The following is a 17,194-nucleotide window of genomic DNA, read 5'->3' as shown; positions in this document are numbered from 1 at the left end:
AACTGTGCAACTAAAAAGCGTCAGTGATGACTGCAGAGCAGAGCGGAAACAGATGTAGCTGAGGAGCCGCCTGCCAACACAAACACTGTCACAAGCTTACATGGACACATCCGTTATTACAGCAGTTCTTAGAATTAATGGAAAAGGTCACATGCCTTTGGTCCCACAGGGAGTTGAGTGACATTTCTGACAAACACATAGTTGAGCATTTACATGTGCACTATACTGTCACATTTCCAGGTGTCTCAGTGGTCTGATCTCTTGGATTATGTTGTTCTGAAACGTTTAAATTTCTAAATAAGTTATTCTGTAGCCAACCAGTACCTATCACTGCTCTTAAAACAGTGTGCTAGTAGAACATATATGTACTAGCAAATTAAAGTTCTAATAAAACCCAACTACTAACACGTTGGTTGTCTGATTGGAACCATTGACCAGCTCCTTCATTCATTTGAGCTAATACATAAACTGACTTTTCTCCAAATTCACCAGGAGAGAAGGGACGTCGTTAGGCTTGGAAGCTTAACTCACCGAAAATGTCTGTTTTCATACAACAGTAAATAAAAAAAAGTGTTTTATTCCACTCATTTGCTCAGGCTGGCTTCTATAACACCAAATTAAAACAGACAAAATGAGTACAAACAATAAAAAGCAACTAGACCAGGAATGTCAAACTCCAAACTAAATGGATCTCTTCAAAAAATTGTTACATTCTGCATAAACCAGCTAATGAGGCATCAATCTGAATCAGGTGTGTTGGAGCAGGGAAATATCTAAGACCTGCAGGACAATGGCCCTTGAGGAGCAGTGTTTGACATCCCAGAACTAGACCCTTCACTCTTCACTACATTGTAATTCTGCATCAGTTACAATGGTAACACACTTGCTCACCAGTTTTCCTCAACAAACTGAGTTTTTCTATTCTTCTCAAGCCCTGACGATGCCTGAACAGTTTCATTTCCTCATTCGTAAAGTCCTTCTAACACCACATAATGGAATACATTAATTATTGCTTTTTGAAACATGTAAGTCCCGTTAGATACTGGTTTGCTACCCAAAGCTGCTTTTGTAATCAACCTGTCATCAATGGACAAACAGCAATCTCTGGTTATCACGTACTGAGGTTTATCTCAGATCAAAGTTGTCTATGAATTGAATAGCCTTCAATCACGTTTCATGGCCCAGTAGAAGTGTATGGTGGGTTATTTCTCTGCAGAGAAAACCTGCTCTGCTTTGCTGTCTTGTCCATTCATGCACATATATACCAGAGATTTTTAAGGGAGATGCACTACATACAGACCCCTTATTTTGTTGATGTGAGTACTGCATGTCCCTATATGTATCCACAACAGCAGAGAGAGAACAGAGAGTGACATACAGATCAGCTGAAAGGACAAATTCTAACCAACACACACACGCACATGCTAATGTTTTAATATTTCCTCACCCAGGTGCTAAATATAACTTTGGTCTCTGTCAACAGAATGCAAACTTTCACATACTATAAATTTACATAAATCCACACCATCCCACAAGGACAGTGGATGCCTGGCATCTATGCCTGGCATAGTCTCTTTACTACTAAAATCTACTACTTTAAGATTTTGCTTCTTTTTCATGTCCCCCTGACATCGTCACGGACAATCTTCCAGTTTCTTGAATGCACCTCAAGAAGACAGAACAAAGTGAACCGCCTTCTAGTGGAGAATAGAGCAAGAAAACAGAGGCCTTTCCTTGTAATCATGAGGAAAGGATACGAGTGAAGGAAGTGATAAAAAAAAGTACCCAGAGTGAACACAGTGAAAATAATCTTTGTTGATGGATAAGGACCATAAAACTATGCAATGCTGTTTTTTTTTACTCAAGCATCATTAAAAGGCAAGAGGGCTCAGGTGCTTTTGAACCGATTAGCACACAAAAAGAAGAGTAAGTGCCCACTTAGTTTCTCATTGAACAAAACTTTAAAACTCATTGCTTCAGGACTTTTTTCTGTATAAAATAATACAAAAATATATAGAATTCTGTGAACTCTCCAGTGAGGTCCAACTCTGAACAAGGCCACGTCCACTGGGTGTCTGTCCACAGTCCACCCCTCAGGGGATCAAGGTCTAAACCCTTTGAGCTGAAAATGAAATTCTGCTCACTGAAGACTGAAGCCATGTGCTTCCATTTGTTTTCACATGAGACAGATGTTCCCCTCAACTGATGTTATTCCCTAAAATGGATAGTGTCTGTGATGGTATTTAGGTTTCAGTTTTGGGAATACAGTTGCAAGGAGACTGCCAACACGACTAGATTCTGATTTGGTGATTGTTTGAGTAATGATGCTTAGAAATGACTCAGAGGTAACCAAAACAAAAATCTGTTTAAAAGCTTACAGAGCTCCAGTTATTCCAGAGAACAGATGAATCTAACATTTCCAGGAGTGTCAAGGAATGGGAGAACAGTAACTGTGCGGCATGGGAAAAATAGAATTCACTACATACACACATTATATGTAGGAGTATTCAGAAATTAGATTTCCTTTTAGCATACTGTGAATTTAGGACACAAAAGGAGACCTCCCAAATCTTCCTGAGAGCAATGTGTCTTTCTCCCACAGTGCATGAAATTAAAAATCAATTTGATGCATCATAATTCTTCAGAGCATTGGCAACTCTCAAACATAAGAATTTCTATGGTTTGATGATTAACCCCTGCAACAACACACAACGTCACAGGAGAGCAGCAAGAAGGCAGGAAAAGATAATCATCCAATCTCCCCGGGGCCTCCTCCCAGCAAGACATGCCTGGAAAACGTCCAAAGGGAGGCGACCAGGAGGCATCCTAACCACATACCCGAACCACTTGAACCAACCAAGCTCCCCACTCTATCTCTAAGGCTGAGCCCAGCCACTCTCCGAAGGAAAGCCATTTCAGCCGCTTGTATCTCGTTCTTTCGGTCACTACCTTGATCTCTGGCCACAGGTGAGGGTTGGAACAAAGATGGACCAAATGAAAAGCTTTGCCCCTTTACCACAGACCAGAGCAGCGCCCTCATTACAGCTGACGAAGCCCCAATCCGTCCGTCCATCTCTAGATTCCATGTCAGCAACCTCCCTGGAGTGTGAGAAAAATTCTCCCAGAGGTGTAAGACGTCGTGGAGAGGGGCATCCACCAGATGTTGCCAATGCACCCTCATTACTCACTTGGGCCTACCAGATCTGTCCGGCAGCTCAGTTGACAACTCTGCCCACCTCTTCACCCGAGTGTCCAAGACATACGGCCGCAGGTCTTATGACACGAATACAAAGTCAATCATCGACCTGCGGCCTAAGGTTTCCTGGTAGCAGGTACACTTATGAACCACCCTTTGCTTGAACTTGGTGTTTGTAATGGACACTCCATGAAGTCCAAAAAAAATAAACAACACTCAGATTCAGATCAGGGAGGCCGTTCTTCACCTGGCCTTTCCCAGGTGACAGCCCTCTTTTCAAGTAATGTATAAAGTATAATATGAAGTTTTGCTTGTGTTAGTATGGTTTGGTTATATATTATAGTAGTAAGTATGGTCAGAATCAGTTTTATTGCCAGTTTTATTGCCAAGGAATTTGTTTCGGTGATTGGTTCAAAGAGTAATTAAGTAAAATAAAGAAGACACCCGAAAATAAATAGAAGAATAGAATATTGCATGGTACGATCATGGTTTCATTGCTATCCAAATCATTTCCATTGGAAATTACGTAAAAGTGACGAACCATCTGTGTACAAAATGAGGGCAGCGATGACCTCTCGTCCAATTCGTCCTTTGCGTGTTTCTCATATTAACTCAAAGCAGATGGCATTGGCGGAAAGCAAACTGAAAGCCTTCCGACAGTGAGTCAGCAGTGGTGTTGGCCTACATATCAAATACGGTCACATAACAGCAAGCCCTTGAACTAGAAACTGAAGAGGATATTGTCTAAATTGAATTGCCAAATTTCAGCTTCACCAATATCATACAGTTGTGTATACAAGTTTGTAAAGTAATTTATGCTGAAATCACAGTCACTGTTTTTTTATTTCTTACGGGGACATAGCACGTGATAAAATCAATCAACATTATAGGAGCAGAGTGTCCATAGTTTCCATGGTGATGAAGGCAGAACTGCCTTGTGCAGAGCATGGCTCATAGTTTACTTGTTGATTCCTATCTTGCTTGGCAATAGAGTGTGTTCTTCACAGCTGCTATTCTGACTTGATCTGGAGTGACAATCTGTAGAGGAGTGGACAGGTTTCTTATTTGCCATATCCAGTCCTGTCTCTCCTATCCACCAGCTGCCCTCTGTTTGTCTGCCTGGCCTTCACACCTGCCACTTATCAGCTAACCAGCTCCTGACCTGCCGCCTGCTCAGCCAGCTGCATTTTATTGTTTGATTAAGCATCTTGTATATTTTAAAACCCTACAATATGCTTATTAATGGATTTGTGAGAAAACTAGAATAGGTTAGTATAGATAGTATTTTTATGTTCATACTATGCATTGTTAAAGGACAACTTGTCATCTTTGTTTGAGTTTGTGATTCTTTAAAGCTCTTCTTCTGAAAAAGCTCAATTTTCTGATTGGCCCACTGATTGATCTAAAATTGTTAAGCGCAAGACAGTTGCTCATCAAGATCTTCACAGGTCCACAGAACTGGACCCAAACCTGATTAGACCAGGTTACCAGCCAGAACTGAACTGGACTTAACTACTATCTCATTGCTACAAACTGAGCTTCATCCCAACACAAATCTGGTCAAATTAAAACATAAAGAATGGTAGGTGGCATTATTTAAAGCTATTAACAAATTAGTGTTCATGTAAAAGTTGTCTGAACAACATAGATAAATCACATCAAACCATTATGGAAAACAAAAGTTTGAAAGTATGACAAATCCACCCACATTGTTTCAGCTTAAAAGTACACGTATCGTCAGATCTATGACAGATGACAAATGTGAATTATTAAGATTCTGCTGTTTTGATGCAGAATGTAAAGTTTCCTGTTTGTTAAAACTTTTAACAAAAAACGCCTCATTGTTACAGCAGCTAATTTCCGCATTGCATCAAAGCTCATTTCAGCTTTGTGTTTTATAAGTGTATAATATTTCTTTCTGAGACAGTAGGCCAAAATAATTATGCAGAATCTCTCATCCAATCATGTACATCATTTTTACTTTATGGGTCTACGTAACAGGTTGGACGTCTGCAGGCCAAAGTGCGCCAGTGAAACCTTTCATTTGGGGTCTGCCAAGCTTGCCACTTGGTAGGAGTAATGCAAACCTGTTTCATGATCATGTCCTTTCGCACAGGCACAACAGCCTGGGCTACAAAGGAGAGGTCTCAGACAGTTGAGGAGCATGATCTTGCAGTTGAGCAGTCAGGCAATTGGGGACCTTTTGCATGCATAAAAACGTATTAATGCATTAACGGTCTTTAAAATTCACTTAACAAACCAATTTGGGTTCTCTGGAGATTTGTCTTTCAACTGTTTGTCTTTGATAAAAAGCGCACAAATTTTATTTAAAGTGTTCCAACATCGACACAAAAGCTTATGAACAGAAAAATGAGGGAAAAAGGTTCTGCGGATAAATATTTATCGATATGCTAATAAGCATCTCTGGGGCAAATGCTGAACAGTAAGTTGAGCCAGGTTGGAGTTAGGACCAACTGCAGGGAGCAGTAATTTACATTTTACTCCAAACTTGATGGATATTTAATAGTCATTTGCGCTGGTCTTCAGGCTGTAGCTGTTGGTTTGTCCGAAAGTTAGTTTCAGACTTCCGTCTTTGACTAAAATGTTGATTGGCTTTAGTGATATTCATTCATTTTAATTAAGTATTCATTTGGTTTCATGCGACACACTTCCTGTTAAGCTTGTTTTTGGAGATTACAATTTTGAAGTTAAATATTTTCAGTATTACAAAAAATAAATAAATAGAATATGAACCAGCTTTTTGCCATTTCTTATGTAAATCACACTTCATTATTTAAAAACATCTGAACCTTTGTATGTTGCCATGAAAGCATCATTTGGAAAGATCTGTTAGAATAATGTTTTCCATGGAAGCACAGTTGATTATATACACACAGCTCTATCTATTCAATAATCTAGTCGCTCTGGTGCTGCATTCACAAACTAAAACGTCCTCACTCTGTAATCAAAAGCATATCACTTCGGATGTGTGTTTCCAAATGGGGCAGATTTCTATTTCCATGTTCTCTTCATTATTCATTTTAACTGTCAGTTTTGACAAGAAGGAGGAAGTCCCTTTCTGAAAAACTGTTATTACCAACAGCAAAAAGGTCAATAAAGCCCCAACATAAAAAACTATGCTGATTTCAGCAGCAGGAACATTTATTCTGTAAACTCAATGTGGCCCTGTCTTGTCTACAAAATAAACCCGACATCCAGACATGCAGCCCCAGGGATGTAGGCTCTGTGTGTACGGAGTGCATGCGTATTGTTGTGATGGAGATAAGTGGTTTGCGTGTGCATGTGTCAACGGGTACGTGGCTCCTTGTATCGATGATCATATTAGTGCACCAGATCCTCCTGTCAGGTCTCAATTATCAGGTCTCACAGCAGCTTGGCGTTTGGAAGGCCGGAGAGAACATCCAGCGATAAGCAAGTTAACGCCAAATGAAGCTCCTCTCAGACCTGAGAGACTGAGCTTGTCCAGACCAAGGCTATTATTACAGCTGCAGACATAGAAACATACACAAAAGCAGGTCTTGTGTGATATAATCCAAACATGATGACTTAGATTTGTTCTCCTCTTTCAAAATGAAAATGTTGTGTTCAGTGATTAAACCTTTCATTTGATGATGGGATGAGTCAATAGGGAAGAGGCAGTTTTATCATTTATATGGTTATATAAATGATGGTTATATGGTTTTAGAGGGTGGTATGAACCACCGGCCCCCACTCCTCTAGTCACAACTGAGTGATGAGAAGCAATGCTGCTGTCCTCTTCATAGATAAAATATCTCTTCAGGTGTCCGCACAGAATGTTATAGCCATTGTTTTGGCAGAAGAGAAACAGAGAAGGGAAGAACTGGAAATTGTAAAAAATGTCTCAAAACTGTGATGGGATTTCCCTTCTACTGACATTCTATGAAGACGACAAGGCCTTCCTTGCATTATCTTTTTTTGATAGGGTTTAATTATACATGATACAGAACTTAACAGCAAATGAAACCCACTGAACATCATTAGACTACCTCTCTGAGCATAACTAAGAGCAAAGGAAAGCCTTCCGGAATAGCTCAAATAAGCTGAAATTGTTTTTCTTTTGTGTGTGTGAGTGTGAAATTTTGTCTCTAATCATTATGGAATCTGTACACTTTTTTAATGAACAAGGCTGTGAAAAGTACCGTTTTATGAGAAACCTCATGAACATTGACAGGTGAGAAACACAGAGGAGAATGTTGGGTTCAATATCTCATACTTGGAAAAATGGTATCCACTGTGGGTTGAAGCCATTTTCGTGTGTTTTCTTATATTCATTGATTCTAATTCTTTATCATCGCACTTGGAAACCTTCCTGGTAAGATAGTATTCTGTCTCTGCAGAAACAAGACAAATTTCCCTTGACCTGTATGAGCTCTGCTAGACATGAGTATCAGTATCTCTGTTGCGAACAGAGAGAGGAAGTCATGTGCTGAAAATGTTAATGCATTTTGGACTTGAATCTCTGGTGTCTGCACCTAAAAGCATGCGGAAGAGATGTAGTCTAAGTCCTAGTCTTGCTTTAACTAAGAGCTCTGAAAGTTTTAGTGTGCACCTGTGGATGCTAAATCTTACTGCCGCCATAGGTCTCACTTTTATTAGTTATTTGTATCCTCTCTAAACAGGATGGGTTGTGTTCTAATAGAAAAGTTTGCTTGCAATTGTATTAATTCTAATGCTTTTAGTCTAAATGGATTCTCTCAGAGAGACGCCATACAGTTTAGTGGCTCCACAGTGTATGGCCCTGCCCCAGACAATGCAAGTCTTGTTATTATTAAATCTCATCATTTTAGTGTTCTTGTGTGCCGCAGTCAGGTCAGTCACAACAAGCTCTTCTGTACATTTGGTTAAATGGCACAATTCTAGGGAAGCCTTGGATAACTCCAATCGTTTGAGACTAATGGAAAATCAAGAATGGGTGTGGCTATTTAAACTAGAGCTTAGTTTGCCTTTACTCTTCTGAGAGTGGCCATAACAGAAAAAAATTTAATATATTTTTTACAATAGGTCTTCGTCATCACAGCATTTCCTCAACTACATTTTCACAACAAGCTCTTACACTGGTACACTCTTACAAAAACCTTACAAGTGCAACAAAGCACTGACAGATGGCCAGAAGTACTTCTTCATTTTCTTTGTTACCAGCAGTAAGTATCTCTAACCATTTCTCTGGTTCTCCGAGAAGTACCAATAATGAAGACATCAGAGGCGTTCGATAAAGTTTTGAGATTTTCCATAAGAAGTGCTTAATTACTGCATTAAAAAAACACAAAAAAACACTGCTGGGTGTAACATTTTCATGTTGCATCTATCTGCTGAATCTCAGCCTATATGTGGGATTTTACCCCTGAAACACAAATGATGCCAAAGCCTACATTCATTAAGATTAATTCCTAATTTGGTTTACAGACCAGAATTTCAGGAAGTTGAGAGAAAAGTTATGCTTATTAGTATGTGGTGCATTGCAATCATATTCTGTAAAGTATTGGAAGTGGTGGTGTGTGACATGCTGGCAATGATTAAGAGCTCTCTGTTTTTTTATTTTTGATGTGACCAATGCATTACTGTTTTCAATGTCCCAGTTTTAACTGGTATGGTTCTTAACATCTGGAATGTAGCTCATGCAACTCTAAATACTGGGTAACCATACAGAGATCAGACTCAGGAGCACTACTCCCCACATTACAGACATAATAAAAAACAGTTTCTGCTTCAGGCAAGCTTCAGTACACAGTTCATCAATCAATGAAACTGGCAGGGGTATAGTATCAAAGAACAGTCAAAAGAGCACAAAGCAAGGTCCAGTTACAGTGGAGGAAAAGGCTCAAATGTGAGATACAGAGGTACTTAACACCTGGCACACACCCACATGCTTTTCTGTCCACTTAACAATATCTATGATCAGCAGATGATACATCACTTTCATCTAGGTGTCACGTGAGTATAAACAAGCTTGAATACTGAAGGGAGCACAGGCATCTTCAATCTCATATTTTTTACTCAAATTCCATTCCTCAGCCTGCAACAAAAAATGAGCAACAGGGTCAAAGGTCAAGGGACATTGTTATGATGAAGTTGTACACCTCCAAGATGCAACAGCACATAGTTTGTTAGAGCACCTGCAGCACACACTGAAACTTGTGTGTGATTGAAAATGCCTAAAAAGAAGGGTAAAGGGGTATAGATGGAACCTGTCAAAGTGAGGAGGTCAGCCAGTCATACATGTCGAAAACACTTGAGGTTGAATAGTGACATTACCTGATAACATTTGGGTACTTTTGTGGAAAAAAACAGGACAATGATGACTATAAATAAAGGAAACACAACATTAGGTATCAGACTTTGGTTGCACCATTAGCTCATTTGTATAAAGGCAGTGGATTTGATCTAATTACTTTCTAATGGTTTCTCATTTACCTCATAAAACAACAGGAATAGCTGTTAGAAACACCCATCCATCCAAACAATTATCTATACCCACTTTCTCCAAAAGTGCTGGAGCCTATTCCCGCTTAAATTGGGAATAAGCAGGGTGTTAAACACTGAACAAGTCGCCGGTGCCTTGCAAGCCCAAAACCAAGACAAACATTACCTTATTTCTAAGACTGCCAAACAAATGAAAGGGAACATCTCATGAAAAATAAAAAACATCTTGAAACAAAACAACTGTGTCCCCTTGTTACACCAGAAATATGGTGTGTGCAGAATTCAAGGATGTTCACTTCAGTTACCATGTAAACAGATAAATTTGTGCACACCAGCCACATGAGCCACACTGCAACTGCAGCCTATTCTTCATGCTAAAATAAGCATCATGGAACTGTGTATTGATGTCAATCACCAGCTTGTCGGTGTGAATAAACACACACCACAACACACTTTAACTGTTCATACCTTACTAAATAATATTGATTTAATTGCAGCCAAACAGTCGATACAAAATGTACAGTAAAGCAAGCGAAGTAAAGCAAAGCAGACAGGAGAAGCTGGGTCACTGGGAAGGAGTGGACTTCATGAGGAACAGAGGGAGAATCCGAAAGTTTTAAACATCACAGTAGGATGCCAAACGTTAAACTGGACATAGCATAACAACCACGTTGGCAGACTGAAAAATCTGACATAGACTGGAGAGTCAGAATTAGATATTCGAGGGCTTGACTAGTGGACAGGCCAGGACGATGTCTCCAAGCAGAAAGTTTCACCCCCTCTTCTGAAATAGTTAGGAAAAGACTGTTGCACCACATAATAGACAAAAAACGTTGCATTTGGACGGTGAAGGGGTGGACGACGGACGTTCAGCGGAACTGCTGAGTTTGGGTCACGTGTCAGCCACTGATGTTTTCAAGTAATTTAATTTTGAAATGCCATTTTAGGATTTAGAGGAGTTAGACTTCACATACACCGTTAAGTCGGTTACTGCTCGACTTGGCTTCTGTTCCTGTCCCAGTACACATGCACAGGAGGAGAATAAGGTTATTAACCTAAACATATATGTGTCACAATGCTCTGGACTGTGTGGAAAAAAACCTCAAATTAAGGTTGACACTTTACAGAATTAGCTATTTAGATAACTCGCGATGAAGTGGTCCCAGTAGAGTGCCTGTGTAGAAATAACAGAGCTATAGTTCATGTTCGTTCATTCATTCGTCTTAAAGTATTGGTGAAATAAAGACAGATACTGCATTATTTAGAGGCTGTATTGCGCCTGCCCTGTTCATGCTGTTTTATGGATATACGCCTATTACGAGTTATCTAAATAGCTTCTGATGGACGCCGACTTTCGCCAAACTGTTCTCAGTGAGTAGATAAAAGTATTTCATGCCAGAAATAAGGTCTAGGTTTAAAAATGAGCTGTTACATTAGTGAAGTTATTTCCTTTGAAATCAACTATAATGGAGTTGAATAATCAATACTGCAAAAAACAAACCATTTTCTAATGATTAAGTGTGTGTGCAGTGAGATGAAAGGCTGCAAGGCTGTGTGTAGCTGATTGGATGTAAAGCAGAAAAGCTTCTCTGCTCACAGACGTTGATCTAAAAATCAGGCCAATTAAACAAGAACGGATATGGTTTCCAAAAGTAAAATATTCTCTGTCGATTTCCAGTATTTTTGTAATGAATCATCAAAGGTCACAGTGGAGAGCAGCAGAATGAGTTACACCACCTGTGATAAATCAGGATTATCTCACAGTGGTTGAAGAAGCTGTTACAACATGTAATCTGTTCAGCTGTGTCCTTTCACAGGGAAGGAAAACTGATTGGTTGAGGTTTAGTTGCTTTGGCTTACTTTAAAGCAACACCATGTGCTTTTGAGTTGTGACTTTTGATGGCATCTTTGTTGCTTCTTCAACACCACAACAAATGTGTGTCTGGGGCTGTACATGATGGTTTGTTTTCCCACACAACTGTAGGGTGAACCCAAAATGACTTTGACATTGCTTTAACTACAGCAGGGTTACTCTTGTAGCCTTAGACTTCCCATGTAAGAAATCAAGGTAATGTATTTTTAACATGTATCCAATGATGCCCACACAGATTGACAGCAATTTGTTAAAGGAGTGTTGTCAGTATGTTGCTATGTTAGCAGCGAAAGCTACATGGCACGTAGCCACCATGCAGCTCCAGCTGTGGCTGAGGTGCCAAGATGAAAACTATAACATTCTGCACACACCACAGAGCTGGGTTGAAACCAGCCTAACAAATAAAACTGCATCATGGTCAACAACTATTCTATTATGTATGGGCAAATTAGGATACTAGCTAATTTTCTGAAGGAGTCTGAAAGCATTCACTCTAATGATCACATGAATTCCTGTGGGTGTCCACCAATCTGAGGTCTCTTTTGGTGAGATACGAAACTCCATATTGCTGCTGAGGTGCTCATCATTTGTACATTACTTTGGATAAGAGTGTCTGCAAAATGAAAACATGTCAGTGTCGACAACAAATCAGTCTCATTATTGTATGCGTTCCTTCAAGTTATGTTCAAGTGCAGACCTCCTTTAACACTACAATCATCTGTAACCGTAGAGAAAAACATCAAGGTTTGTCCCAGATTCGAGCTGTTGGTCCCTTTAAGCAGCCCTCTTAAATACTCACACACTCATTCCTTTTAGATTGCAAAAAAGCATTCATACATGCACATCAGCCCTCAGTGGATTTTTTTCTTTTAGAATATTTCAATTTCATTTATATTTCTCACTGCAGCTACCTTCTCTGTGGATAAATGAGTCTGCAACGAGGAGCAGATAACCAGTTTCAAGCATTTGTGTAGAACTTGGAGTAAAAATGCACTTTGAAACTCCTTCAAAAGAGTGTTGCTAAATAATAAAAACACATCTACAGATTCAGCAAAAAAAACATACTCACTCACAAAGCAGCAAGGCAGAATGACAAAATGACCGGCAGTAAATATTTATGCATGCTTGTAGTTTCCCTAACTGTTAAAGTTAGATGTGCAGCTTAGATTTAACCAAGGCTATTTACTGTGAAGCACACCGTGTTCACAAATGTGTTGCCCTTAGAAAGGCATGAGGTTCGGCTATTTGTGTGAATACAGTCGAAGTAAACAACTGCGACCTTTGCAGCATTTTGGAGGAATTTGTAAATAAACACAGGGCGGTTTACAGGAAAACCAAAAAGGCTGAAGCAAATTGTCTTTGGACAGATGCTCCTGGATCCTTGTGTTGCTAGTTCCTTCATGATGACCTTTCCCGCCTTTTGATCCTCATGTTGTAATAACGTTTTACCTCAGCTGTTCCCTGTTTTTTGCCTCACCTTTAACAACATTATTATGCTTCTGGTTTCTTGACATTCTGATTCTTTTTGTTTTTTTTGTCTCTTTACTTGTGAACTTTGCACACTTACTGATTGCATGATATCAGTTAGATTCATCTTTAATAAATTCTGACTTTTACTTCAAGTCTGCTTCAATCGTTGCATTTGTTTCAGCTCCTGGTCTTCATTCATTATCATCTTGATGTAAAATTTGTTCTTTCTTCAGGGCAAAATGTCCTCTGGTCGTTATGAGTTAATTATATTACATCCAGATAATAATCTATAATCTGAAAACACTATGCAGTCACTACTGGAGATGGCAGAGGCTACCTCATGTCGGCTATTATGGATAATTAGGGGACGGGCTGAGGTATGGTCACGTCATAAAAATGTTCAGTACAGATGGGCGACAGAGGAAAAGTTAACAAAGTGACCTTGTAAGGTGTCGAGCTATTGATTATCCAACGGACTGGACACCATTGCTCAGGAAGATATTCCCTCAATGGATTTTTTTTGCCTACATTAGCGGTCAGACGTCCAGTTTTTTTTTGTCACACCAGAAAAGTAGAAAAAGTTGCTGATTCACAGTAAACATCTCTGACTATGACCATCTGCGTGTAAAATCCTTCTGTGTGGAACTGTATTTAACTAAATAACAGCTGGACCTGTCATAGAAAATATAACAAAATACGCTTGCATCATCAAGCCGCCTGCTGCTGCAACACTTTCCTTAAGCCAGAGTCTCCAAATGGATTGCAGTGAAACCTTTTTTATGAAGATAACTCTCAATAACATTAGCACTCTGGCTTAGGTCAATAATTATTGTACCCACAATAAGATCAACATGTGTCCCACAAGATGTCCCAGAGATGATTAAAAGAATTTGGTCCAGGTATTCATGGTCCCTGCAGAATCAATCAGGATAAATTTTCTATCGACCGTCACAGGCCTCAGACAAACCAGAAAATTACACTAAACTAAAATGTTGGTTTAGTCTTTGATACATTTTGAACCAAAAATTTCAAAGCTCATTCCATCATGTTTCATTTAGCTGAGTAATGTTGCAAGGATCAAGCTAGATCTTTCGGGCCAAAGGCTTTGAAATTTCTTGAGAATCCCTTGATCTCAATTAATTTAGAACACAGTTAATCCAGCTGTGGCGGTTACCTGAAACTCGTCTTCAGTTGGTCTCATCACTCCAGTTCTTGCCTCACTGACTCGGTTTCCATTTTCATGCCTGTTTTGAACATTTTATTAAAAGACAAGCATAGCCTGCCACCTGTATGTATAACAAATTGTCAACCTCCCTTATCTGGTGACCTCTCAGATTTTGAATCCAGACCAGACTCCTGAGGTCACTGCCACTAAAATAGGTATCTCCACAGGAGCCGCCACATGAGGCTGAAGCTCATCGTTATAGCTGGTGCAGGTTTGAGTCTCAAACTGTGGGTTTTGGCTGCATGTCACCACCTTTCCACCTTTCTGTCTCACCATTGAAAAATAAAGACCACCAGTGTCCCGGTGCAAAACTTAAAAATTCATTCCAACAAGTATTTCATCATTATTTCCTCACTTTATTCATATGTTCTAAACTCTCACTTCATAACATGTTAATGTTATATATAACATATATATATATATATATATATATATATATATATATATATATATATATATACGGTATATGAGCCTGAAGTCATACATCATACAATCGCATATAAATAATACACCAGTTCCATCTCATACCATATTCACTTGTATGACATGAACTGTGAAGGGGTGAGATCCTTCAGCCTGGTCTTATGAATAGCATAATCCTCTTAAACCAAGTCATGTTATAATGGGATGAAGTGACTCACAAAAGGCTCGTCTGTATGAAATGTCTTGTCATCTATCCACATTGCCATGAAATCACTTTGGTATTCAAGTCGGTGAACTCGGTCCCATTTATAAAGCAATTTAAGTACTTTGCAAGTATGTATTTCAGAAATGCCATGGAGACATCCATTCATCCATCCATTTTCTAAAATCCAATTCAGGGTTGCAGGGGAGGTGGAGTCTATCTCGGATGCCAGTGGGCGAGAGGCAGGGTACACCCTGGACAGGTTGGCAGTCCATCAGAGGACTTTTTCTTTGCACAAACTTAAACAAGACAAAGAACCACACACCACAAGTTCTGATTATCCCACACACAATTTTATTTCCTAATAATCACAGACATGACATTGATTGGACAAAAAGATAATTCTATAACATTTTAGATTTCTATTCATTACAGCATGCATTTCCATTAACATTTAAAGTATGCAAGGCCGTTATAATATGTTCTAATAATGTTAACACTTCATTGAGTTGCGTAATAAATGTCTTTGAACAAAATAGTTCGACTTAACATGTTGACAATCTAATTTCTCCAACTGTATAGAAACCATTTAGCATGCGACAGAAAAACACTACCACTGACGTTAAAGCATGCTCAAATTTCCCACTAGGAGTAGACAAAGCCACCATTTTCACAGTGTGGAGATCATTTTAAGATGTCCATACAGCAAAGCCAGCTGTTACCAGGGTTAAGCTTTGAGATGTACGATGCAATGAAAACAGACATTGTAAAAAAAAACAGGAACAGCTATTGGATGAGGGGACTTTAAATTGAAAAAACTAACAGCAAAGTGCATGAATACATAATTCTTTATTTAATCCAACAAGGTGAGGTGCAATGTGCTATTATTTAGTCATATTTTAGACTGTATAGATATCTGCTTAGGATGAATACCATTAATACTGGTTGGTTTGTCAGTTTTACTGCTATTATGTAAATTTTGTGTCATTCCCAGAGAAGTTGGCCGATTCCTCTCATTTCATGGCTTTTGCAGTATTAGAGATACGAGTATTCACCATGCTGTACAACACTTTAAATGAATGATCTGCTCCAATTCACTGATATAATGGCAGCAGGCTCAGTTCAGTGTGAAATTGAATCTGAATCTCAAGGACCACTTTTTTTTACCTTTTTTTTTTAATACGCAGCCACATCACTGTGCAGAAATGTCAGTGAGGATTTAGATTATTCGCTCAGTTGTAGCTTGAAAGAGTCATTGATGCAATGATAATATTGCAATGGGAAGAGGAATGTGGTCTACACGAAAACCCTTCAAGTCTTTGTTTCATATTAAATGTCCTGAAAATGATGAACATAGACTAAGTACTGTCAACAAGAGGCCTTAAATTTAAGCTATTCAGAAGTTACAAGATGCATTTGTGGTGTAAGACCAGTTAGATCAAGAGTAGGTTAGCCTGTAATGTGTTCCCATAGTTTTCTCTCCATCAGGCTCTGCCCTCTACAGTCCATAAAAAGTTATTGTTGTTGGTCCCTTACAGATAAGATAAATTGAAGTAATTCAATTATTTGGAAGAAGCTTAGAATTACAGCACTGTAATATTATTAGCATTATTATTGACATCGATTAGCCCATTTTCAGTTTGCTTTGCTCTTTCAGAACGTAGCCTTCACTCTGCTTTCTATGTCTTGCATATCTTTGTTTTTTGTGCTGTGGAAGCGTTACATCCGTTTCTTTAGGTCTGAATATGTTTTAAAGACAGCGATGCAGTTGACGTTTACTTTTATGGTGGTTGTTGTTAGATAGTATGTTCATTGTGTTTCTTGTAGATTTGTCATTCTTTACATTTTGCATTTGGTTTCTGAATTCAGAAAATAATTAACTACAGGATGTGCAGCTGCAGCTAGTTATCATCCCTGTAGTCTCCAAACACTATCTTCACAGTTAAATTGTGAAATTTTTCACTTTTATCAGTGCTATTACAGTGATTCATGGACGAAATTTGAACATTTAATCGATGTCTTCAAACAGTCAGCGGAAAAACTTTAATTTTTCTTTCATCTTTTTGCCATCGACTACGTTTCTTCATGTTCACAGAGTGTTTTGAAAGTGTGTCTTTTGGCTGGAGGTAGCTTTTGATTGTTTCCATTGTTATTATTGTTATAGCCTGACCAGTTTGAGACTAGGTTATGTTTTGCAGGGAAACCGGAAGCTTCTTCTGTCAATGCACATATATTTACAAACTTGTTATCAGAGTCGTAAATGGAAAAATGAAACATTCAGTCTGTCCTTATCAACTTCTCTGATTCAGAAAATTATGAGACAGCTGACTGTGAATGCAGAAA

The sequence above is a fragment of the Leuresthes tenuis genome, unplaced genomic scaffold (assembly GCF_036924035.1).
Source record: "Leuresthes tenuis unplaced genomic scaffold, fLeuTen1.0.hap1 SCAF_7, whole genome shotgun sequence".
Taxonomy (NCBI): domain Eukaryota; kingdom Metazoa; phylum Chordata; class Actinopteri; order Atheriniformes; family Atherinopsidae; genus Leuresthes; species Leuresthes tenuis.
This window is presented reverse-complemented; position numbering follows the sequence as displayed.